Consider the following 24,769-nt stretch of genomic DNA (forward strand, 5'->3'; position numbering starts at 1 on the left):
AGTAGGCCTAAAATAAAAAAGTAGGGTCAATGCAGTTTAAAATTGGTTACAGGGGTACACAGGAGGCATAGCGTTGTTCAGCGGAGGACAATTGTAAGGAGTGGCGCAGATAGACACATGTAGTAGGCCTAAAATAAAAAAGTAGGGTCAATGCAGTTTAAAATTGGTTACAGGGGTACACAGGCGGCATAGCTTTGTTCAGCGGAGGACAATTGTAAGGAGTGGCGCAGATAGACACAGGTAGTAGGCCTAAAATAAAAAAGTAGGCTCAATGCAGTTTAAAATTGGTTACAGAGGTACACAGGCGGCATAGAGTTGATCGGCGGAGGACGATTGTAATGAGTGGCGCAGACAGACTTAGTAGGCCTAAAATAAAAAAGTAGGGTCAATGCAGTTTAAAATTGGTTACAGGGGTACACAGGAGGCATAGCGTTGTTCAGCGGAGGACAATTGTAAGGAGTGGCGCATACAGACACATGTAGTAGGCCTAAAATAAAAAAGTAGGCTCAATGCAGTTCAAAATGGGTTACAGGAGTGAACTGGCGGCATAGCGTTGTTCAGCGGAGGACAATTGTAATGAGTGGCAGACACAGTTAGTAGGCCCAAAAAAGGAAGTAGGCTAAATGAAGTTCAAAATTGGTGACAGCAGTAAACTGGCGGCATAGCTTTGTTCAGTGGAGGACAACTGTAAGCAGTAGCTGACATAGTTAGTAGGCCAAAATAATAAAGTGAGGTAAATGTCTGCCAAAATTTTTTTCCAAAATAAACAGGTGGCATAGCTACGTACAGGGGTGGGCTCCTCTGCTGAGTAGCAGACAATGGTAGTTGGCGCAAAGTATTAAATGGTCTAAATGGAGGCCAGGGCCCCTGTATATTTTAACTATCTTCTATCATTAAAACAAATTTGTATTGGCAGTGCCATTGAAGGATTTATCAGCACAGACTACACTGTGGTGGAGCCCGGAGAGGTAAGTATTGCAAGTGGTAGAGCACTGTTCGACCAGGGGGGAACACTCTCTCGTGGGTGACGGTACTGGCACAGGGCCCCTCATATTAAGACGGTGTGTCTGACGTTGGTTGTGCACCACCACCATCAGAGACACTTCATTGTACAATGAGGGACCCTGTGCCAGTGCCGTTGCCCAAGAGTGGGCACACCCACCTGTCCAGGCAAAAGGCACTCGCATGGGTGCTTGCGCTAGGTGGTGACAACGGCTCTGTGGGGGGAGTCAGCCCATTTAGGGAGGTAAAAAAAATGGGCTATGGTGGACATTCAGCAGCTGCAAATGGAGGAATTAGAGCTGTCAGTAAGAGGAGGCCAAAAGCAAGACATTTTTCAGGCAAGCTACGTGTCAGCAGGGGAAGGTGGGGCAAAATAATTTGAAATCCATGATTGATTCATTTTAATGAAGGTTAGATCATCAACATTTTGGGTAGCCAGACGAGTCCTTTTTTCGGTCAGTATTTAACCAGCAGCACTAAAGACTCTTTCTGATAGCACACTAGCAGCTGGGCAAGCGAGCTCCTGTAATGCATATCTGCCAATTCAGGCCAGGTGTCTGTTTTAAATGCCCTGTAATCAAAGGGGAATAACGTGTGAGGGAGAACATCGATAAGGGAGGAAAAATAGTTCGTAAACATACTGGACAAATGTTGTCTCCTGTCACTTTGAATTGATGCAGCAGTACCTGTCATGTCAGCGGTCATTGCGAAATCACTCCACAACCTGGTCATAAAACCCCTCTGTCCAATGCCACTTCTGATTTGTGCACCTCTAACACCTCTGCCATGTTGCCCCCTGCAGCTCTTGTGAGAACCATCACCACCACTGTGTGCTGGGAATGCCTGAACCAAATGGTCTACAAGAGTTGCTTGTTTGGTAGCTAATATTTGCTCAAGGTTCTCATGTGGCATATTTTGTAATTTCCCTTTGTAGCGTGGATCCAGAAGGCTGGCCAACCAGTAATCGTCATCGGTCCTCATTTTTATAATGCGGGGGTCCCTTTTTAGGATACGCAAGGCATAATCAGCCATATGGGCCAATGTTCCAGGTGTCAATTCACTGCTTGTGCTGGGTTGAGGAGCACTTTCTTGCAAATCAACATCACTTGTCTCCCGCAAAAACCCTGTACCTGACCTTGCAACGCCACCAGTTTCTATTGCCCCCTGAGAAGCATCCTCCTCCCATAAATATTCATCCCCATCATCCTCCTCCTCCTCCCCTTCGTCTGTCACCTCGTCCAGGAGAGTTCCCTGAGCAGACAATGGCTGACTGTCATCAAGTCTTCCCTCATCCTCGGCTGCAGATGCCTGCTCCTTAATGTGCGTCAAACTTTGCATCAGCAGACGCATTAGTGGGATGCTCATGCTTATGATGGTGTCATCTGCACTTACCAGCCATGTGCATTCCTCAAAACACTGAAGGACTTGACAGAGGTCTTGTAGCTTCGATCACAGCACACCTGACAACTCCATGTCTGCCATCCAACTGCCTGCCCGGGTATGTGTATCCTCCCACAAATACATTACAGCATGCCTCTGTTTGCACAGCCTCTGAAGCATGTGCAGTGTGGAGTTCCATCTTGTTGCAACGTCGATTATTAGGCGGTGCTGGGGAAGTTTCAGCGATCGCTGATGGTTCTGCATACGGCTGGAGTGTACGGGCGACCGGCGGATGTGCAAGCAAAGTCTTTGCACCTTCAGGAGCAGGGCTGGTAACCCTGGATAACTTTTCAGGAAGCACTGCACCATCAGGTTCAAGGTGTGAGCCAGGCAAGGTATGTGTTTCAGTTCTGAAAGGGCTATGGCAGCCATAAAATTCCTTCCATTATCACTGACTACCTTGCCTGCCTCAAGATGTACACTGCCCAGCCATGACTGAGTTTCTTGCTGCAATTACTCTGCCAATACTGCAGCGGTGTGTCTGTTGTCGCCCAAACACTTCATTTCTAACACAGCCTGCTGACGCTTACCACTAGCTGTTCCATAATGGGACACCTCGTGTGCAACACTGGCAGCTGTGGATGGAGTGGTAGGGAGACTGTGCTCTGTGGATGAGCTTTCGCTTCTGGTAGAGGAGGAGGAGGAGGGGTGTCGAACGCCTACTGCCAACTGTTTCCTAGACCGTGGGCTAGGCAGAACTGTCCCACTATGGCTGTCCCCTGTGGAGCCTGAATCCACCACATTAACCCAGTGTGCCGTGATGGACACGTAATGTCCCTGGCCATGCCTACTGGTTCATGCATCTGTTGTGAGGTGCACCTTTCTACTGACTGATTGCCTGAGAGCATGGACAATGCGGTCTTTGACATGCTGGTGGAGGGCTGTTATGGCTTTTCTCGCAAAGAAGTGTCGACTGGGTAGGTCAGAGCGTGGTACTGCGTAGGCCATCAGGGCTTTGAAAGCTTCGCTTTCAACCAACCAATAGGGCATCATCTCTAACGAGATTAGTCTAGCAATGTGGGCATTCAAACCCTGTGTACGCGGATGTGATGATGAGTACTTCCTTTTCCTAACGAGAGTCTTTTGTAGGGTGAGCTGGACTAGAGAGCTGCATATGGAGGAACTAGCGGGGGTGGTGGTGGACATGGCAGATTGAGAGAGGGTTGGTGATGGTGTTCTTGATGTTGGCCTACATACAGTGTTTCCTACCAAGAACTTGGTGATTCCCTGACTGCCTTGGCCTTGCGACGGTACCTCCACATTTGCTGCAGGTGGTGTCCTAAACGGTGGGCTTACAGTGAGGGAAGCAATGTAGCGTTGCTGACTACCTTCATTCTGAGCGGGTGCACCAACATTACGGGATGTTTGGTAGTTAGTCCAGGCTTGCAAGTGCATGCTGGTTAAATGTCTATGCATGCACGTTGTATTTACATTTAGGGGATTTTCCCTCTGCTAAAGGTCTTTGAGCATTTCTTACAGATAACTTTGCACTGATCATTTGGATCTTGGTTAAAAAATTGCCACACTGCACTCTTCCTACTATCAAATACCTTTTCAGGCATTGCACGCTGTGCTACTTTCACCAGATGGCCACGCTGTCCTAAAACTGTTTTTGTTTTAGACACATGTTTTTGGCCTGATACGGGCCTGCCAGATGAAAGCTGTTGCGATGTTGATGCCTGCTGCGGATCATCCTCCTCCACTTCAGAGCTACTGCCAGCTGCACCCTGTTCCCCAATGGCTGCCAATCTGGGTCAACAACTGGGTCAACTATCACCTCCTCTTCAATGTCCTGTGCACCATCCTCTGTGACACCGTGTAAGGTGCTATAGCGTTCGGGACGGGGCACCATAGTCTCATCAGGGTAAGATTCTGGCTCAGTACACTGCGAGGGCAATGTAGTGATCTGAGTCAATAGAACAGCATAATAATCTAGCTGTGGCTGTGCATCTGTGCACTCCATGTCCGATTCATCTTGTAATGGGCTGTTAACTATTTCCCTTTCTATCCCTGGCACGGTATGTGTAAAGAGCTCCATGGAGTAAACTGTAGTGTCGCCTGCCGCATCCTTCACTTTTGCTTTGGGTGAAGGACACAAGGAAGCGACTTGTTCCTGACCGGGAGCATCCACTGACGACTCGCTGCTTTTATATTTCGAACTTTCTGAAGAGGAGGCGAAAGAGCTAGAGGCTGAGTCAGCAATGAAAGCCAAAACTTGTTCCTGCTGCTCCAGCTTTAAAAGCGTTTTTTTTACTCCCAGATAAGGGAGCCTTCGAGGCCTTGTGTAGCCAGACGATGACACTGTCTGAACAACTCGAGCCTTAGGTGCTATTTTGCTTTTCCCACTACCACCAGATGCTCCACCACCACCACTACCACCACCATCATTACCAGCTGGCAATGACCGCCCACGGCCTCTTCCGCCAGACGTCCTAATTTTTGGGAAAATGTAACCAAACTATCAACCGTTATATGGTACTGTAAAACAAGGTAGAAGGTGTATATAAACTTGTTGGCAATTTAAATCTCCCTTTATTATGTGGGAGACTGCTGCAAAAACCAGGCCCACTGTATTACACTACACAATGTAAGTGGCAGAACGTGGCTGGCAGATATACGACAAACAGAACTGACGCAGATCCACTTAGGGGCAATTTAAATCTCCCTTTATTATGTGGGAGACTGCTGCAAAAACCAGGCCCACTGTATTACACTACACAATGTAAGTGGCAGAACGTGGCTGGCAGATATACGACAAACAGAGCTGACGCAGATCCACTTAGTGGCAATTTAAATCTCCCTTTTTTGTGTGTGGAGACTGCTGCAAAAATCAGGCCCACTGTATTACACTACACAATGTAAGTGGCAGAACGTGGCTGGAAGATATATTAAAAAAAAGGGACTGTACTACAATAACAATCTCCCTACAATGATCTCAGGACAAGTATGGCAGCCAGCAATAAAAAGGACTGCTCACAAAAGTGTGGACAAATAAACAATAGAACTGTGCAGAAAGGAGCAACAGGATTTTTGCTTTTAAGCAAGCAGTTGGTTTGCACAGCGGCGTACAAAAGCAATGCAGCTATCAGGGAGCCTTATAAGTTACAGAGCTGATGCACTGAATTTGGCATTGTACTGCAAGAGGATGGGACTACTGTTACAAATCATTATTTTGAAATTTCTTTCTTCCTAAAAATTTCATGATCCACAGTGTGAAAAGTGGAAAGGTTTAGGAACCATAGCAACTCAAGCATGAAGTGGCAGAACCTTACAGCTCTCAGCACAATTCCAAACAATAGATTGAGTGTTATAAAGAGTAGTTTCATTAGACTCTGGAACAGATGATGTGATTTGTGGAGTTAGGTAATATGCTTCTCTCTCTGGTAGTCTAATGGATGAGTCAAGTTTTTGCAAATGCCAGTAAAACATTATTTGCCTGACTGCATTGTGCCAACTGTAAAGTTTGGTGGAGAAGGGAAATAGTTTAGGGTTGATTTTCAAGGATTGACCTTGGCCCCTTAGTGTATGTCAAGAGAACAGCATACCATAGTATTATAGGTATTTGCATGCTTCCAACTATGTGGAAAAACGTTGTGTAAGCCTTTTTCTGTTCCAACATATAGTAACTATCCCCCAGTGCACAAATCAAGGTTTATAGATGGTTGGGCAACTTTAATGATTGGTAACTTTGGTGCACAAATCCCCAACTTTCACCCCTTTATGGTGAATTAGAATTGCGTTTCCGAGCCAGGCCCTCTAGTCCAAGATTAGCCTGAGACCTTACAAATGCTCTTCTGTATAAATTTAGGCCTATGCATTTAGAAAGGAATGTTGTAAAAGCTGTTATTGATATATATTATTTATTTAAAATAATTTATTTTCTTACCTTTAAGAAGACCTATCATTTATGAGGAAAAAATATAAGTGGCAGCAGTTTACATCACAATACTTTCCAAAAATATACATTATTAACAAAGCAGATGAATTCCCTATTACAGGCACCAATATTGTATTATCATTTTACCAAAGGGAATGCAAAAACTGCTGAGTTTCTATTTTCTGGGAAATACCAGCTTTAAGAGGTGTAGCAATAGCAAGCACCAGGTTATTATCAGCAAGTAATGGCCACACCTTTAACTATTCTCTTCTAGAAGTAATGCACACTAGTTTGTGATCTCATTTGTTCTTTTGAAGGCAAGATACAAAATGGATTTCATTAATTTGTAAAATTTAAAAGGAACCAACCGGTCAAGTCTCAGAAGGTGACCTCAGTACAATTTGGAGGGTGAATCTTACATCTCAATAATATCTCTGATACCTCAAACAATAGTTGGTGTAATAAAAAAATAAACTTTAAATGTCATCCTTGGCAATAGCATATACAAATGTACCTCACTACTGCAAGGAAGGTAGGACAGAAATGATGCATTTTGTCACTAAGAAAAGACTAGCTTTACACACTGTAATAAGGTTCCCCTGGTTGTGACTGACCTCTTCCTGAATTGCCATGCTTAACCCCTTAGTGACCGGGCCAATTTTGACCTTAATGACCAAGCCAATTTTTACATTTCTGACCACTGTCACTTTGTGAGGTTATAGCTCTGGAAGGCTTCAATGGATTCCAATAATTCTGAGACTGTTTCTTCATGACATATTGTACTTCATGATAGTGGTAAAAATTTCTTTGATATGACTTGTGTTTATTTATGAGCAAAATTGAAAAATTTGGCAAAAAAGTTGATATTTTCAAACTTGATTTTTTTGTGCTCTTAAATCAGTCGTGTCACACAAAATAGTTAATAAATAACATTTAACATGTAACCACAACACAACCCTAACTCCAACACAACCCTAGCCCCAGGACTAACCCTAGCCCCAACCCCATCCCTAACCCCAACCCTAACCCTACCTGCAAAGAATGGAAAAAAAACTAAGTAGGTGACAAACGGGGGGTTGATTTACTATTTTTTTTATTTTGATCACTGTGATAAGGTATATCACAGCGATCAAAATGAACCAATAGGAAAAATCTACTATTGTTGCCAGGTACCGGCAGGAAGATCTCAGCGGGCGCACTTCACATGCGCCCACCATTTTCTTGCAGGAAGACACTGAGGGCCAGGGGACTGAGCAGAAGGGTCCTGGGATGGCGGAGGAACCATGGTGACTCAAGGGACCCCATTTCTTTCTCCTCTGGTATGCTAGATCATATCAGAAGAGAGAGAAATTAATGGAAAATCTGACTTTTTTGTGATTACCATTATTCAGGGAATAACGGCAATCACGTGACTGGGGACTGTAGAAACCAACCTGAATCATGTTCTCCGGGGTCTCAGCTACCCCCCAGTAGCCGAGACCCCAGAGATTTTCTAACGCTGGGAGGCGCTATACACTTATTTCTCAGCACCATTACAAAGAATCGTTGAGAAATAACACTCTTAACTGCAGCTGTTAAAAGGCGTATCAGCGGTCGTTAAGGGTTTAAAGTTGTGTGCAATGTTTTTTCTTTCAAGACATGTCAGGAGAATTTGAATTCCACCCAGTGATAATGGGGCGATTATAGGCAGTAGTGATGAGCGAGTGTACTCGTTACTCGAGATTTCCCAAGCACGCTCGGGTGTCCTCTGAGTATTTTTTAGTACTTGGAGATTTAGTTTTCATCGCCGCAGCTGAATGATTTACATCTGTCTCCCACATGTACTTATGCTGGCTAGAAGCTGTAAATCATGCAGCTGCCTCAACAAAAGCTAAATCTCCGAGCACTTACAAATACTTGGAGACCCACCAAGCATGCTCCGGAAATCTCGAGCAACAAGTATACTTGCTCATCACTAATAGGCATAAAACCAGAATGCCCTCAATGAAGAAACACACCACTGCAAGATTAGTCAGGTACATTTCCATATTCTAACGATTGCATGAAAAGCTCAATTATCCCAATATAACAGCTATTATCTCTAGTATCACAGACACTACTGGAAAGCTGAGTTCACATGCAAAATTGTACTGGGGCAATTTATGATTCCTAAGTGACCAGATGGGTTGATTTCCTTCATAGATAACAACAATATTATGATTCTATAACTTTTTATAAGTTTGACACATCAACATGGTCATCCACAGAGCCCACTGACTTTGGGATCCGTTGGCATATCGATAATTTTTTTCTGGCAAGCTATGCATGCTATTATGTCAGAAAGGATAAAGAGTTCTCACTATTTGGTGGTGCAAGCAGTAGGTTCAGTAGAAATGTACAGAATACAATAGAAACATTTCCTTTGACTCTTTATAAAAGAGAAAAATTATAAATAAAAAATGAAATGAATTAAAATACTAAATGTAAACAGGTGTTAAGTACCATATTTTTCCAAATTTACAAATTGAATCTTTAATATAAAAAAATGTTTAAATCAAAAATGTAGGATAAAAGATAATTTTAATGTTAAACATGGAATGAGATTATTATTATGGTTTTAAATTGTAAGACAGTGCTTTCGATATATGACATACATTTGTTCTGGTCACGGCATGTTTAAGTGCTGTTCATTTTTTATCATAATGTATTATGATTTATTTGTAATGTACTTTTTATAATTTTCATTTTAAGGGCTTCTATTGCATAGCAAGTGCTCATATGAGCATTGAGTATGGGAGAATGATAAAGGCAGAAACAACAAAATACCATTTCTGCCTACTCTTATGGGTTCTTGGCAGTCCCTGACAGGCAGTTACCTGATCCACTGCTTCATGGTCTCCTCCTCTAAAATTACATCCCATTTATTAATAGCACGGTGGCTCTGTGGTTAGCACTATTGCTTTGCATAATTGGGTCCCAGGTTTAAATCCCACTAAGAATAACATCTATAAGGAGTTTGCATGTTCTCCCCATGTTTGCGTGGATTTCCTCTGGCTGCTTCAGTTTCCTCCCACATTACAAAGTTATACTGATAGGAAATTTGGATTGTTTATCCCAATGGGGGCAATGATGATGATGTATGTAAGCTGCTGTGAAAATAATAGTGTTGTATAAGCAAGTAAATAAAATGTAAATTATTATCAAGTACGGATTAGTCTTTGCGCAAAGTGCAAAATAAAATTACTTTTGTATGTTTCATAAATGTTTAAGCTGCTTTTAAACACTTCAAACCTTTTCTAACCTTCCCTTCCAAAAAGCTTGTTTTTACAGATTAAGCTCATCTTTAGGCTTGTTGCTAGGAAGCAGCCATAGTAATTATGGGAGCTGGTGATTCATGGTTCAGCTAATAAAGACAAAACTGAAGAAAAAGGCAATGAATTATTGTTCAAAGATAAAAAAAAAAAAAGTTATGTTTTTAGTACACATTGACTGGTGGTTGTGTTATGCTAATTACTTATTGTCATAAATATAAGAAATTGTAGTAATTTGTGTTCAGTAACCTTATAACATTTATTATTATAAGGTTTGCTCACCTTTCTCAGTTCCAGTAGTAGTTTCTCTGCCAAGATCTAGGCAACCAGATATGTTATGGTTCTCAATGGCAAGAGAACATAGCCCAGCAAACATAAGTACTAGCTCTTGGAAGGATGGAAACTAAACTGACCATGAACTAAACCTGCCGCACAACTAACAGTAGCCGGGTAGCGTTGCCTATGTTTTTTATCCCTAGACGCCCAGCGCCGGCCGGAGGACTAACTAATCCTGGCAGAGGAAAATATAGTCCTGGCTCACCTCTAGAGAAGTTTCCCCGATAGGCAGACAGAGGCCCCCACATATATTGGCGGTGATTTTAGATGAAATGACAAACGTAGTATGAAAATAGGTTTAGCAAAATTGAGGTCCGCTTACTAGATAGCAGGAAGACAGAAAGGGCACTTTCATGGTCAGCTGAAAACCCTATCAAAATACCATCCTGAAATTACTTTAAGACTCTAGTATTAACTCATAACATCAGAGTGGCAATTTCAGATCACAAGAGCTTTCCAGACACAGAAACGAAACTACAGCAGTGAACTGGAACAAAATGCAAAAACAAACGAGGACTAAAGTCCAACTTAGCTGGGAGTTGTCTAGCAGCAGGAACATGCACAGAAAGGCTTCTGATTACAATGTTGACCGGCATGGAAGTGACAGAGGAGCAAGGTTAAATAGCGACTCCCACATCCTGATGGAAACAGGTGAACAGAGGGGATGATGCACACCAGTTCAATTCCACCAGTGGCCACCGGGGGAGCCCAAAATCCAATTTCACAACAGTACCCCCCCCTCAAGGAGGGGGCACCGAACCCTCACCAGAACCACCAGGGCGATCAGGATGAGCCCTATGAAAGGCACGGACCAGATCGGAGGCATGAACATCAGAGGCAGTCACCCAAGAATTATCCTCCTGACCGTATCCCTTCCATTTGACCAGATACTGGAGTTTCCGTCTGGAAACACGGGAGTCCAAGATTTTTTCCACAACGTACTCCAACTCGCCCTCAACCAACACCGGAGCAGGAGGCTCAACGGAAGGCACAACCGGTACCTCATACCTGCGCAACAATGACCGATGAAAAACATTATGAATAGAAAAAGATGCAGGGAGGTCCAAACGGAAGGACACAGGGTTAAGAATCTCCAATATCTTGTACGGGCTGATGAACCGAGGCTTAAACTTAGGAGAAGAAACCCTCATAGGGACAAAACGAGAAGACAACCACACCAAGTCCCCAACACAAAGCCGAAGACCAACCCGACGCCGGCGGTTGGCAAAAAGCTGAGTCTTCTCCTGGGACAACTTCAAATTGTCCACTACCTGCCCCCAAATCTGATGCAACCTCTCCACCACAGCATCCACTCCAGGACAATCCGAAGATTCCACCTGACCAGAAGAAAATCGAGGATGAAACCCCGAATTACAGAAAAAAGGAGACACCAAGGTGGCAGAGCTGGCCCGATTATTGAGGGCAAACTCTGCTAAAGGCAAAAAAGCAACCCAATCATCCTGATCTGCAGACACAAAACACCTCAAATATGTCTCCAAGGTCTGATTCGTCCGCTCGGTCTGGCCATTAGTCTGAGGATGGAAAGCAGACGAGAAAGACAAATCTATGCCCATCCTAGCACAGAATGCTCGACAAAATCTAGACACGAATTGGGTTCCTCTGTCAGAAACGATATTCTCCGGAATACCATGCAAACGGACCACATTTTGAAAAAACAGAGGAACCAACTCAGAAGAAGAAGGCAACTTAGGCAGGGGAACCAAATGGACCATCTTAGAGAAACGGTCACACACCACCCAGATGACAGACATCTTCTGAGAAACAGGAAGATCCGAAATAAAATCCATCGAGATGTGCGTCCAGGGCCTCTTCGGGATAGGCAAGGGCAACAACAATCCACTAGCCCGAGAACAACAAGGCTTGGCCCGAGCACAAACGTCACAAGACTGCACAAAGCCTCGCACATCTCGAGATAGGGAAGGCCACCAGAAGGACCTTGCCACCAAATCCCTGGTACCAAAGATTCCAGGATGACCTGTCAACGCAGAAGAATGAACCTCCGAAATGACTTTACTGGTCCAATCATCAGGAACAAACAGTCTACCAGGTGGGCAACGATCAGGTCTATCCGCCTGAAACTCCTGCAAGGCCCGCCGCAGGTCTGGAGAAACGGCAGACAATATCACTCCATCCTTAAGGATACCTGTAGGTTCAGAGTTACCAGGGGAGTCAGGCTCAAAACTCCTAGAAAGGGCATCCGCCTTAACATTCTTAGAACCCGGCAGGTAGGACACCACAAAATTAAACCGAGAGAAAAACAACGACCAGCACGCCTGTCTAGGATTCAGGCGTCTGGCGGACTCAAGATAAATTAGATTTTTGTGGTCAGTCAATACCACCACCTGATGTCTAGCCCCCTCAAGCCAATGACGCCACTCCTCAAAAGCCCACTTCATGGCCAAAAGCTCCCGATTCCCAACATCATAATTCCGCTCGGTGGGCGAAAATTTACGCGAGAAAAAGGCACAAGGTCTCATCACGGAACAATCGGAACTTCTCTGCGACAAAACTGCCCCAGCTCCGATTTCAGAAGCGTCGACCTCAACCTGAAAAGGAAGAGCAACATCAGGCTGACGCAACACAGGGGCGGAAGAAAAGCGGCGCTTAAGCTCCCGAAAGGCCTCCACAGCAGCAGGGGACCAATCAGCAACATCAGCACCCTTCTTAGTCAAATCAGTCAATGGTTTAACAACATCAGAAAAACCAGCAATAAATCGACGATAAAAGTTAGCAAAGCCCAAAAATTTCTGAAGACTCTTAAGAGAAGAGGGTTGCGTCCAATCACAAATAGCCTGAACCTTGACAGGATCCATCTCGATGGAAGAGGGGGAAAAAATATATCCCAAAAAGGAAATCTTTTGAACCCCAAAAACGCACTTAGAACCCTTCACACACAAGGAATTAGACCGCAAAACCTGAAAAACCCTTCTGACCTGCTGGACATGAGAGTCCCAGTCATCCGAAAAAATCAAAATATCATCCAGATACACAATCATAAATTTATCCAAATAATCACGGAAAATGTCATGCATAAAGGACTGAAAGACTAAAGGGGCATTTGAAAGACCAAAAGGCATCACCAAATACTCAAAGTGGCCCTCGGGCGTATTAAATGCGGTCTTCCACTCATCCCCCTGCTTAATTCGCACCAAATTATACGCCCCACGGAGATCTATCTTAGAGAACCACTTGGCCCCCTTTATGCGAGCAAACAAATCAGTCAGCAGTGGCAACGGATATTGATATTTAACCGTGATTTTATTCAAAAGCCGATAATCAATACACGGTCTCAAAGAGCCATCTTTCTTAGCCACAAAGAAAAAACCGGCTCCTAAGGGAGATGACGAAGGACGAATATGTCCCTTTTCCAAGGACTCCTTTATATATTCTCGCATAGCAGCATGTTCAGGCACAGACAGATTAAATAAACGACCCTTAGGGTATTTACTACCCGGAATCAAATCTATGGCACAATCGCACTCCCGGTGCGGAGGTAATGAACCAAGCTTAGGTTCTTCAAAAACGTCACGATATTCAGTCAAGAATTCAGGAATCTCAGAGGGGATAGATGATGAAATGGAAACCACAGGTACATCCCCATGCTTCCCCTTACATCCCCAGCTTAACACAGACATAGCTTTCCAGTCAAGGACTGGGTTATGAGATTGCAGCCATGGCAATCCAAGCACCAACACATCATGTAGGTTATACAGCACAAGAAAGCGAATAATCTCCTGATGATCCGGATTAATCCGCATAGTTACTTGTGTCCAGTATTGTGGTTTATTACTAGCCAATGGGGTGGAGTCAATCCCCTTCAGGGGTATAGGAGTTTCAAGAGGCTCCAAATCATACCCACAGCGTTTGGCAAAGGACCAATCCATAAGACTCAAAGCGGCGCCAGAGTCGACATAGGCATCCGCGGTAATAGATGATAAAGAACAAATCAGGGTCACAGATAGAATAAACTTAGACTGTAAAGTGCCAATTGAAACAGACTTATCAAGCTTCTTAGTACGCTTAGAGCATGCTGATATAACATGAGTTGAATCACCGCAATAGAAGCACAACCCATTTTTTCGTCTTAAATTCTGCCGTTCACTTCTGGACAGAATTCTATCACATTGCATATTCTCTGGCGTCTTCTCAGTAGACACCGCCAAATGGTGCACAGGTTTGCGCTCCCGCAGACGCCTATCGATCTGGATAGCCATTGTCATGGACTCATTCAGACCCGCAGGCACAGGGAACCCCACCATAACATCCTTAATGGCATCAGAGAGACCCTCTCTGAAATTCGCCGCCAGGGCGCACTCATTCCACTGAGTAAGCACAGCCCATTTACGGAATTTCTGGCAGTATATTTCAGCTTCGTCTTGCCCCTGAGATAGGGACATCAAGGCCTTTTCCGCCTGAAGCTCTAACTGAGGTTCCTCATAAAGCAACCCCAAGGCCAGAAAAAACGCATCCACATTGAGCAACACAGGATCCCCTGGAGCCAATGCAAAAGCCCAATCCTGAGGGTCGCCCCGGAGCAAGGAAATCACAATCCTGACCTGCTGAGCAGGATCTCCAGCAGAGCGAGCTTTCAGGGACAAAAACAACTTGCAATTATTTTTGAAATTTTGAAAGCAAGATCTATTCCCCGAGAAAAATTCAGGCAAAGGAATTCTAGGTTCAGATATAGGAACATGAACAACAAAATCTTGTAAATTTTGAACTTTCGTGGTGAGATTATTCAAACCTGCAGCTAAACTCTGAATATCCATTTTAAACAGGTGAACACAGAGCCATTCCAGGATTAGAAGGAGAGAGAGAGAGAGAAAGGCTGCAATATAGGCAGACTTGCAAGAGATTCAATTACAAGCACACTCAGAACTGAAGGGAAGGGGAAAAAAAAAAAAAAAAATCTTCAGCAGACTTCTCTTTTCTCTCCTTTCTCTGTCAATTAATTTAACCCTTTTTTTGGGCCGGTCAAACTGTTATGGTTCTCAATGGCAAGAGAACATAGCCCAGCAAACATAAGTACTAGCTCTTGGAAGGATGGAAACTAAACTGACCATGAACTAAACCTGCCGCACAACTAACAGTAGCCGGGTAGCGTTGCCTACGTTTTTTATCCCTAGACGCCCAGCGCCGGCCGGAGGACTAACTAATCCTGGCAGAGGAAAATATAGTCCTGGCTCACCTCTAGAGAAGTTTCCCCGATAGGCAGACAGAGGCCCCCACATATATTGGCGGTGATTTTAGATGAAATGACAAACGTAGTATGAAAATAGGTTTAGCAAAATTGAGGTCCGCTTACTAGATAGCAGGAAGACAGAAAGGGCACTTTCATGGTCAGCTGAAAACCCTATCAAAATACCATCCTGAAATTACTTTAAGACTCTAGTATTAACTCATAACATCAGAGTGGCAATTTCAGATCACAAGAGCTTTCCAGACACAGAAACGAAACTACAGCAGTGAACTGGAACAAAATGCAAAAACAAACGAGGACTAAAGTCCAACTTAGCTGGGAGTTGTCTAGCAGCAGGAACATGCACAGAAAGGCTTCTGATTACAATGTTGACCGGCATGGAAGTGACAGAGGAGCAAGGTTAAATAGCGACTCCCACATCCTGATGGAAACAGGTGAACAGAGGGGATGATGCACACCAGTTCAATTCCACCAGTGGCCACCGGGGGAGCCCAAAATCCAATTTCACAACACAGATACCGACAACAACAAAGTGTTCCTGTTCCTGCCTTAGACCTGACAGTTTGTCCAGCAGCTATCCTTCTCCCCTCTGATACTTTGCAACTAATTTCCAAGGACAAGTAGTACTTCTGGATGATGTCGATCTAGGTGGCCTATGTTAAAGACAATGTAGTCTTTCCATCTTGCCTGTATAACAATGTACATTATTTCATTTAGCTACTGCTAACTATGATCATTACCTAGAGCATTAGCTCATGTGTGGATTGTGCTCCAGTCTTGCTCCTTGGTTTGTTACTTAATATCTGTTGTTCTAATTCTATATCCCACACCAGGATCATCTGTTGACTGCAATTCTGTCCTATCCATTGGCTTTAGTTATCCTGGTGCTTTTCCTTTTTGTGACTCTTGTAATGTCCCCAACTACACTACTGTTCTATCTTGGAACCAAGTCCTTGGAATCTGACCATCAAAGTTTGGAGTAGCATCACAGGCATACAAGTTGCCAGCTTTATTCATGAATTTAATGGGTGGGCGTGAACTTGTCCCACCCAGGCTCTACCCAACCTACACTCATATCAGTGGTAACAAAATTAAACAGATAAAAAAATGCCTAAAGTCGCAATGTTTCTGCGCAACTCTTTATTGTGCAAACATTTTGCAACTTTTGAAAGCTTTTATGCCAGTCTTCTGGTATAAAAGCTTTTGGTGAATCAGCCATTATATCATTTTATGGAGATAGAGGTGAAGTCAGTGGAGATTCCACACCCTAGTCTAGCCAGTGATGTGGCGTAAAGATCAAACTTTTCATTTCAAGATAACAAAATGCCATAACAGTGTACTGAAATGTAAGACATACCTATAATTAATAGCTAAGAGCCATATTGATTGCAATTCTTGACAAGAGGGGAATTAAATCATGCAAACATGGGGTCTTGAAGTCATTAAAATATATCACCTCTTAATCGATCACTTTCAGCATTCTCATAGCTGTCTAGAAAGTAGCAATGTGGATATTCTTGTTTACTATGCCAAACAACTTCTATATGCTTTAGTGTATAAAGCTGTCCATCTTAACAATCAGTAAGGGGAGAACTGTGAAACCATCATTCTAATCTTTGCCAACTACTTAGTAGATAGTTGATACTGCAAATTCTAATGGACAGAATATCCCTTTAATGCCACTTGCTGTACTGTGTGTTTTATAGATCATTCTTATAAAATATAAGAACAAAGCAAAAGACGAGAAAGATCTACAGGGTGGGCCATTTATATGGATACACCTGGGTGGGCCATGTATATGGATACACCTAAATAAAATGGGAATGGTTGGTGATATCAACTTCCTGTTTGTGGCACATTAGTATATGGAAGGGGGAAAACTTTTCAAGATGGGTGGTGAACATGGTGGACATTTTGAAGTTGGCCATTTTTGAATGCAAATTTATAAATGGCCCACCCAGGTGTATCCATATAAATTGCCCACCCTTTATATGCATCTTTCAGGGCCCTGGACAGGAGAGTGGACTCACTGTGTTACTATTAGATTTAGCTTAGAGGTAAAACCAAGAAGAAAAGTTAAAAATTTTATAATCTTTCCCTTAACCAAAATGTGTGACCAAGCTCTTGCTATATAATCTGAGAATAGCATGATTTATAGACAGAGATCCTGATTTAATGATGTGTCACTATGGGACTAATAAATCTGCTGCTGCCGTGTACATATCCATATTCATGAGCTTTGTATAATCTCCTCCCCACCACTAATTGTCAACTTTCTGCCTATGCACAGTGTACACAAAAAAGGTGCCAAACAGTGGTGTGGGTGGTGTTATGTAGAGATAGTATTCAGAAAACTGGTAGATCTGCAACAGATAAAACAGTAATTTCTCACTTGGCAGTCTGAAGACACATAAAATGGACGTTGTAATTAGTCGAATAAATAATATTCTAAAAATTGTTACTGTATATTGCTATGCGGAAATGGTAAAATACAAAAATGTAAACCATAAGAATTTATTCTATTTGTGAAAGAATAAATTTAATTTTATTGAACCATTTCTAAAACAATAGAAATTCTGTCTTGGCCTATTTATCAGCCTCTGAATTAATGAGCATTGTAAACTGCTAAAATGTTGCTTAAGTTCCTAAGTGAACTTTATTAGAAAAATACTTGATAAGCGCAATAACTATGTGCTGTATAATAAAATAGCTTTTTACAATGAGTCTCACCAGAAATAATATTAATATTGCTGCAGGTGAAGTAATCAGTGAAAGATCTCACGCATAGAGCAGAGCATGACACGTGGAGTCTCGATGACTGCGCTGATACATGGTGTTTTTCTATGGCATTGTATGCATGAACACTGTATCCATAATAAAACATTAGATAGAACATGTAATATTTTTTTTTATTTTAATAATATTGCCCCATAGACGCCGATGACAGCAAGATTACAGAACCATAGTGATACCATATTAAAGAGTCTAAATTAAAAGGAACACATGAGCTCTCCAGATTGCTCAGTAGCGGAGATGCTCCATGTTCTGATAATGGCAGCGGCACACTACTCTACATCCGCCTTCTAATAATTTGAATAGGAGGCGGATGTGCATTGCCCGATAGCACAGAAGACAGAGCAGCTCTGCAATTGAGCAGTTTTGGCCAGCGGCCACTACCAACACTAAGAACAGCTAAGGATAGGTCATAAATTATAAAGTAGTGTACAGTATTTGTATTACTCATTAAATAACTCAGGAATAGAGATAAGCAAACCTGTTTAGAAAGCGTTTGTCAAATTCGGCAAGAACGTAGCCCACTCGGATTCGTGTTTGGATTCCCTGAGAATTTATCCTCAAAGTTGACTAAAGTTGACTCAAAGTTGACTAAATTCGAGCACAGTTCGGTAAAGGATTGTGTTTCCACTAATATTTTTGTTAAAACTTTGGCTAGGCTTTTGGTGCTGTATGATGAGCAGGGGGATGTGTTTTATGAGGGGAGGAGATCTGTCTACGTTATCAGAGGAACGGCAGAGTGTAATTTTTTTTTTTAATACCTTAATGTTTGTACATTTCGGCAGCCAATCAGGGCACAGAAACTATCCACACCATCATGACACAAAGTCTGCTGTGATTGGCTTCCATGTCTCTTTCCATATAAAAAGCAAACATTTTGTTTTGCTAGTGCCATTTTGTCTGTGTAAGAACACAGGGAGGCTGCTCCTGCTGCTGCAAGTTGTCATATAGTTTGATAGGATCCTATGTGAAATCAACCTTCCAGCACACAACTAGCATTTGGCTAATGCTGTGTTTTAGTGAATATTGTTGTGCAGGCACCAGGTACTATTTGCTGATCAAAATTGTTTGGGCTAATATTGTTGTGCAGGTACCAGTCCCCATTTGTTAATCAAAATGGTTTGGACTAATATAATTATGCATGGACCAGGCCCCATTTCCTAATGAAAATCATTTGAGCTAATTCTGTGTTGCAGTCAGGAGCAGTTCACATTTTCTAATCAAAATCATTTCGGTTAATATTGGTGTGCAGGCACCAGGCCCAATTTAATAATCAAAATCTTTTGGACTAATATCGTGGTGCAGGATCCAGTCCCCATTTCCTAATCAAAATTGTTTGGGCTATTATAGTTGTGCAGGTATCAGGCCCCATTTCCTAATGAACAGTGTGTGGGCAGATATTGTTGTGTAAGTACCAGGCACTATTTTCAAATCAAAATCATTTGGGCTAATATTGTTGTGCAGGTACCAGACCCCATTTCCTAATTAAATAGTTTGGGCTAATATTGTTGTGCAGGTACCAGTCTCCATTTCCTAATCAAAATTGTTTGAACTAATATTGTTGTGCAGGTACTAGGCCCCATTTCCTATTCAAAATCATTTGGTCTAATAATGTTGTGCAGGTACCAGGACCCATTTCCTTGTCAAAATCATTTAGGTTCATGGATCCCGTTTCAGTACTAGCAGAGAAGCTGTGGAGGTTGCCACTGGGAGTGACTGACCTTTTGTTTTGTTTTTTTTTTAAATTCTTTATTTAAATTTTCAAGTAACGTAAACAAATATCAAAACATATATGCTCACAAATAATTCTCAAATATATGTTGATTCAAAAGAGACTAAGATGCACTAAAAGATACAGAAAATCAATGCAAATATTGCTAAAAGAAGACAAGTGAGCATAAAAACATGAACAAACTGGTTCAGGCCTAGAAAGAATAGCCTAAAATTGAGTTATTAAATGTATAAAATAAATAATGGCTAAAGGAAGTGACGGTAGGAATTAACGTAAGCAAATTTTTCGCTTCCGGGAGTGAGGAAGGACAAAAGGCTGATACAGAAGATAAGTTAGGCGGAGTGGCAAAACCGCCGAGATGGTGGGCGCGGCCACGGCATCACATCATAAAACCCCAGGAGGAAGAGAGGGGAGAACAGAAGTCGTGCATAGCAAAGCATATCTATAGAGGTAGAGATGGATTTCAAAGGGAGGGGCGGCCAAGTCCGCCAGAGTGGGATGAGAATTTAGTCCAGGGAAGCCAAGAGTTTTGACATTTCTCGTGGGAGCGAGTTTCCCAACTAGAAAGTTCCTCTAGGCGAAATAGGTCTTGAACCTTTGAAGTCCATTCTTTCAGCGTTGGGGGAGCTAGTTGCCTCCAATGTGTAGAAATCAGATGTTTAGCAGCTGCAACTAGAATGGAAAGCAGCTCATGTTTCCCTGGTTTAAAAGTTGTGGAAGGGAGGGAAAGCAGTACATCCTGGGGAGTCAGGTCCTGTGTCATTAGGCCCATGCTATGTAGAGATTTATTTATGTCGGTCCAGAATTGTGAAAGTCCTGGGCAGTGCCAGAAGATATGTAGTAGAGTCCCTGTAGATTGAAAAATCTCCAACACAATGGAGAATCCGTTAGCCCTAAGTGGAATAGTCGTTCTGGGGTTCTGTACCACCTAGAAAGAATTTTAAACGCATTCTCTTGTAGTAAAATACATCTAGAGAACCAGTGGGAGTTAGCAAGTATCTAACTAGAGGTTTAAATTGGTTTGGGGTCTTAAAGAGGTTTGCATATAACTTAGAAACCAATCTAGTAATTGGCAGTTTCAATTTAACCAGAAATTCAATCCATAACCAGTCAGGGGGTTGTCTCTCGATTGATTTGAGTTTCAACATGATATGGCGTATATGGTTTTCTTGAAGGAGGTTGGAGGGTTGTTTTGTCGTGTTGGACGGCCAATTGTTAGTGCAAGGAACCTGTTTGGACAAAAATTGGGAGATTAGGCAGGGAGTCCCAGAATCCGAAAGCATCATTGTAATTAGGATCCGTTAGCCAGGGAGTAACTTTGAGCGGGATATTGTCGAGAAAAAGGCAGAGTGGAGGACGGTTTGGGATTAGGGTGCGTCTAATAGATAAAGTGTTGAGAATTATGTCATCAAATTTTTGTTGCGGGGGGATAGTAGATGTCCAGAGATAAAGATCGGCCTCTTTCCCCAACAGGGACAATTCAAGTTGTGTGTTTAAGTTATCTGGATTAGGTTTTACTAAGTTTATCCATCTAGCGAGGTGGATTGCTTTGTAATAGGTGCGAAAGTCAGGCAAGCCGAGACCACCCTCACCTCTGGGAAAAGAAAAGATTTTTAGAGGAAGTCTAGCTTTTTTATATTTCCACACAAACTGAGAGACCAATTGGTTAATCGAAAGAAAGAAAGAGTTAGTAAGAGTAATGGGTACCATGTTCATTATATAGAAAATTTTTGGAAAGATATAAGATTTTATGATGTTTATCCTACCTATCCAGGATAGATAAGGCAGGTCGTACTTTTTTAAGTCGTCTAGTTGTAGGTTAGCTAGAAGGGGAATGTAATTATACTTATAAAGGGAGGAAGGGTCAGCCGTTAAATAGATTCTGAGGTATTTTAATTTTTCTACAGGCCAATTGAAGGGGGTGTCCTTTTTTAATATTGTGTTATCTGAGGTTTTTGCCGAGACATTTAAAGCTTCTGACTTGTTCATATTTATTTTAAAATTTGAAATCTCACCAAATTCTGCGAATAGTGACATAAGTCTGGGAAAAGATGAGCTTGGGTTAGTGGTTAAAAGTAGGAGATCATCAGCGAAGGCAGCAACCTTGACCTCTGTTCCACCCACTTTAAGGCCTTTAATGTCAGTGTCTTGTCTTATCCTTTCCATCAGAGTCTCCATTACCACGATGAAGAGGGCAGGGGAAAGAGGACAGCCCTGTCTGGTGCCGTTTCGTATTTTAAAAGGCTCTGAGAAGATCCCATTCACCCCGACTCTAGCAGATGGGTCCACATAGAGGGACATGATGGCTTCTATGAAAGGGGGCGGGAAGGCAAATTTTTGTAATGTGCAGACAATGTATTGCCAGCTGATCCTGTCAAATGCTTTTTCGGCGTCTGTTGACAGGATGGTTAGCGGCTTTCTAGTTGTCCTTGCGTAGGAAATAGCATGCAGGACCTTGACAGAATTGTCTTTGCCCTCATGGCCCCTCACAAAGCCCACTTGATCGGGGCGAATAATCCCACCTAGTACTTTATTGATTCTTGAGGCCAATATCTTGGCCCACAGTTTGAGATCGGTGTTAAGTAATGAAATGGGGCGATAATTACTGCAAAGGCTGTCGTCTTTCCCCTCTTTTGGTATAATGGCAATGTAGGCTTCAAGCGCCTGACGGGGTGGGGTCATGGAGTGACTGACCTTTGAACTGAGGTTCATCAGCAATGGCAGTGGCTGCATACTCCCACTGTGGGGGACTCTGTGGGTAGGCCAGTCCAGCTTGATTCCAAAATTGTCCTTCCGGACAGATTTTCAGGAGGTAGGGGCAAGCTTTTTGTATTCAAAGAGGCTTGTAAAATGTATTTTAAACTTCGTCCTTACTCCTCTGGAGATGAGAAGCAACAGGTGGGAATTGTGATTTCACTGTTGTTGCAAGGGGATCCTCAAACCTGGGCTTTTTCTTTGCCACATTGTTCTATTTGTCTTCAATCATTTGAGGGGGTTTTCAGGGCTTTAGCCTTTATCTATGATGATCCTGATCGTATTTCATTGGCTGCATCCAGGCTGTGCCACCTTCCGCAGGGTCAGGGTCAATCGTTCAGTGGAGACTTATAGCTCTGAATTCCACAGGTGAGCAACCAATATCAAATGGAATGGCCCGGCTCTTAGAAGCAAATTTTGTCAAGGCCTTACAGAAAGGTTGGAAGATGGTTTGGCAGTATACAAAACCCCAGAGTCCTTGGAGGCTGCCATGTCACTGGCTATATGTGTGGATAGATGCTTTTTTCCTCCTTATAGAGTTGTTTTGACACTGCACCTATACTCAGAAACCTGAATGCGTTGGAGGTGGGCATTGGGGCTGTGTTGTCTCAGGGTCTGTCCCCTGGTAAATGGTGTCCATGCACCTTCTTTTCCAAAAAATTTTCCTCGGCTGAGAGTAATTATGACCTGGGTAATAGGGAGTTTTTAGCAATTAAATTGGCATTCAAGGAATGTCGAGATTGGTTGAAGAGGGCAGTCCATCCTATTACTGTTATCACAGAACACAAGTTACCTGTTATCACAGACCACTACCCGTTCATAGCAGACCATGGACACACCTGTCCATGGATTTTATTACTGACCTACCGGTATCGGCAGGCAAGACTATGGTCCTGGTGGTTGTAGATAAGTTCAGTAAAAAAGTGCATTTCATTGCATTACCAACAATTCCAAATTCCAGGACTCTTGCTCGAGTTTTTATTAATGAGGTTGTGAAGCTTCAAGGGGATCCCTCTGATGTGGTGTCAGATCGGGGGACCCAATTTGTTTCTAAGTTCTGGAAAGCTTTCTGTTCTCGATTGGGGGTGCAGCTGTTTTTTTCCTCTGCTTTTCATTTTTAGTCGAAAGGACAGACAAAACGTATTCATCAGAATTTAGAGACTTACGTCAGGTGTTTTGTCTCCGAAAACCAGGATGATTGGACATCTTACAGTTTACCGAGTTTGCTATTGATAATCATCACCAAGAATCTATCGGCAGGCCACCATTCTTTGGTGCATACGGTTTCCATCCACAGTTTGGTACTTTTAGTGGGGCAGGAGCTTCCCTGAGGAGGAACAATTTGCTTCTTCGATCTCTTCTGTTTGGCAGGGGGGTTTGAGTAATTTGAAGATCATGGGAGACAGGTACAAACATATGCCTGACAGGAAGCGCTTGCCAGGTCTGGGCCTAAGTGTGAATGACTTTGTGTGGTTGTCTACCAGGAATATCAAGTTGAAGACCCTCTTCCTGGAAGCTGGGACTTAGGTTTATTGGCACCTATAAAATAACAGCAGTCATTAACCCTGCAGCTTTTCATCTTGAGTTACCTCAAGCTCTTAAAATCCACAATGTGTTCCACAGGGCTCTGCTCAAGAAATATGTTGAACCTTTTGAGTCCTCTTCCCTGCTGCCACCCCCAATCACTGTTGATGGTAATTTGGAGTTCCAGATTTTGAGGATTGTTGATTCCTTTTCTTGAATGTCGCTCCCTGCAGCGTCGCTCCCTGCAGTACCACCCCCTCCACCCCTTTACTGCGAAGCCCGGACTCACCACAATCAGGCTCATGACCTCAACCTGGTGGTACAGAAATTTCTTTGCCACCATCCCAACCTGAATGCGCTGCTGCAGAAAGCCCAGTCACTGTGTGCTTACTTAAACAGTTAACACCCTGCAGGTCATTGACTTGCATCGCTACAGAGATCTTTCAGCCTACCAGTTAACTGTTTGATATGCACTGTGAAGACAAGGTTGAATTTCATTCTCCACATGTTGCAGCAACTGTGGCAGCAGCAACAAACTCTGATGTAATATATCCTTTTGTATAGCTTGGGCCAATGTAGTATGGATGTGGTGCAAATGACGCTTGCAGAGTGGGCACAGATGAAGGACCTCTGCACCCTTCTAAACAGTTTTAAAATGGCTACTAAGAAGGTTAGCGCTGACAATGCCATCATCAGCATCACTATTCTGGTGATCTACATGCTGGAGTACACTTTGAATAGTCTGCAGGTAAAGTGTTGGTCCCAGAGCAAGAGGTGGCAGCAGAGGTGGATGCCGAAGG

Source organism: Ranitomeya variabilis, chromosome 2 (genome assembly GCF_051348905.1).
Source record: "Ranitomeya variabilis isolate aRanVar5 chromosome 2, aRanVar5.hap1, whole genome shotgun sequence".
NCBI classification, from domain to species: Eukaryota; Metazoa; Chordata; class Amphibia; order Anura; family Dendrobatidae; genus Ranitomeya; species Ranitomeya variabilis.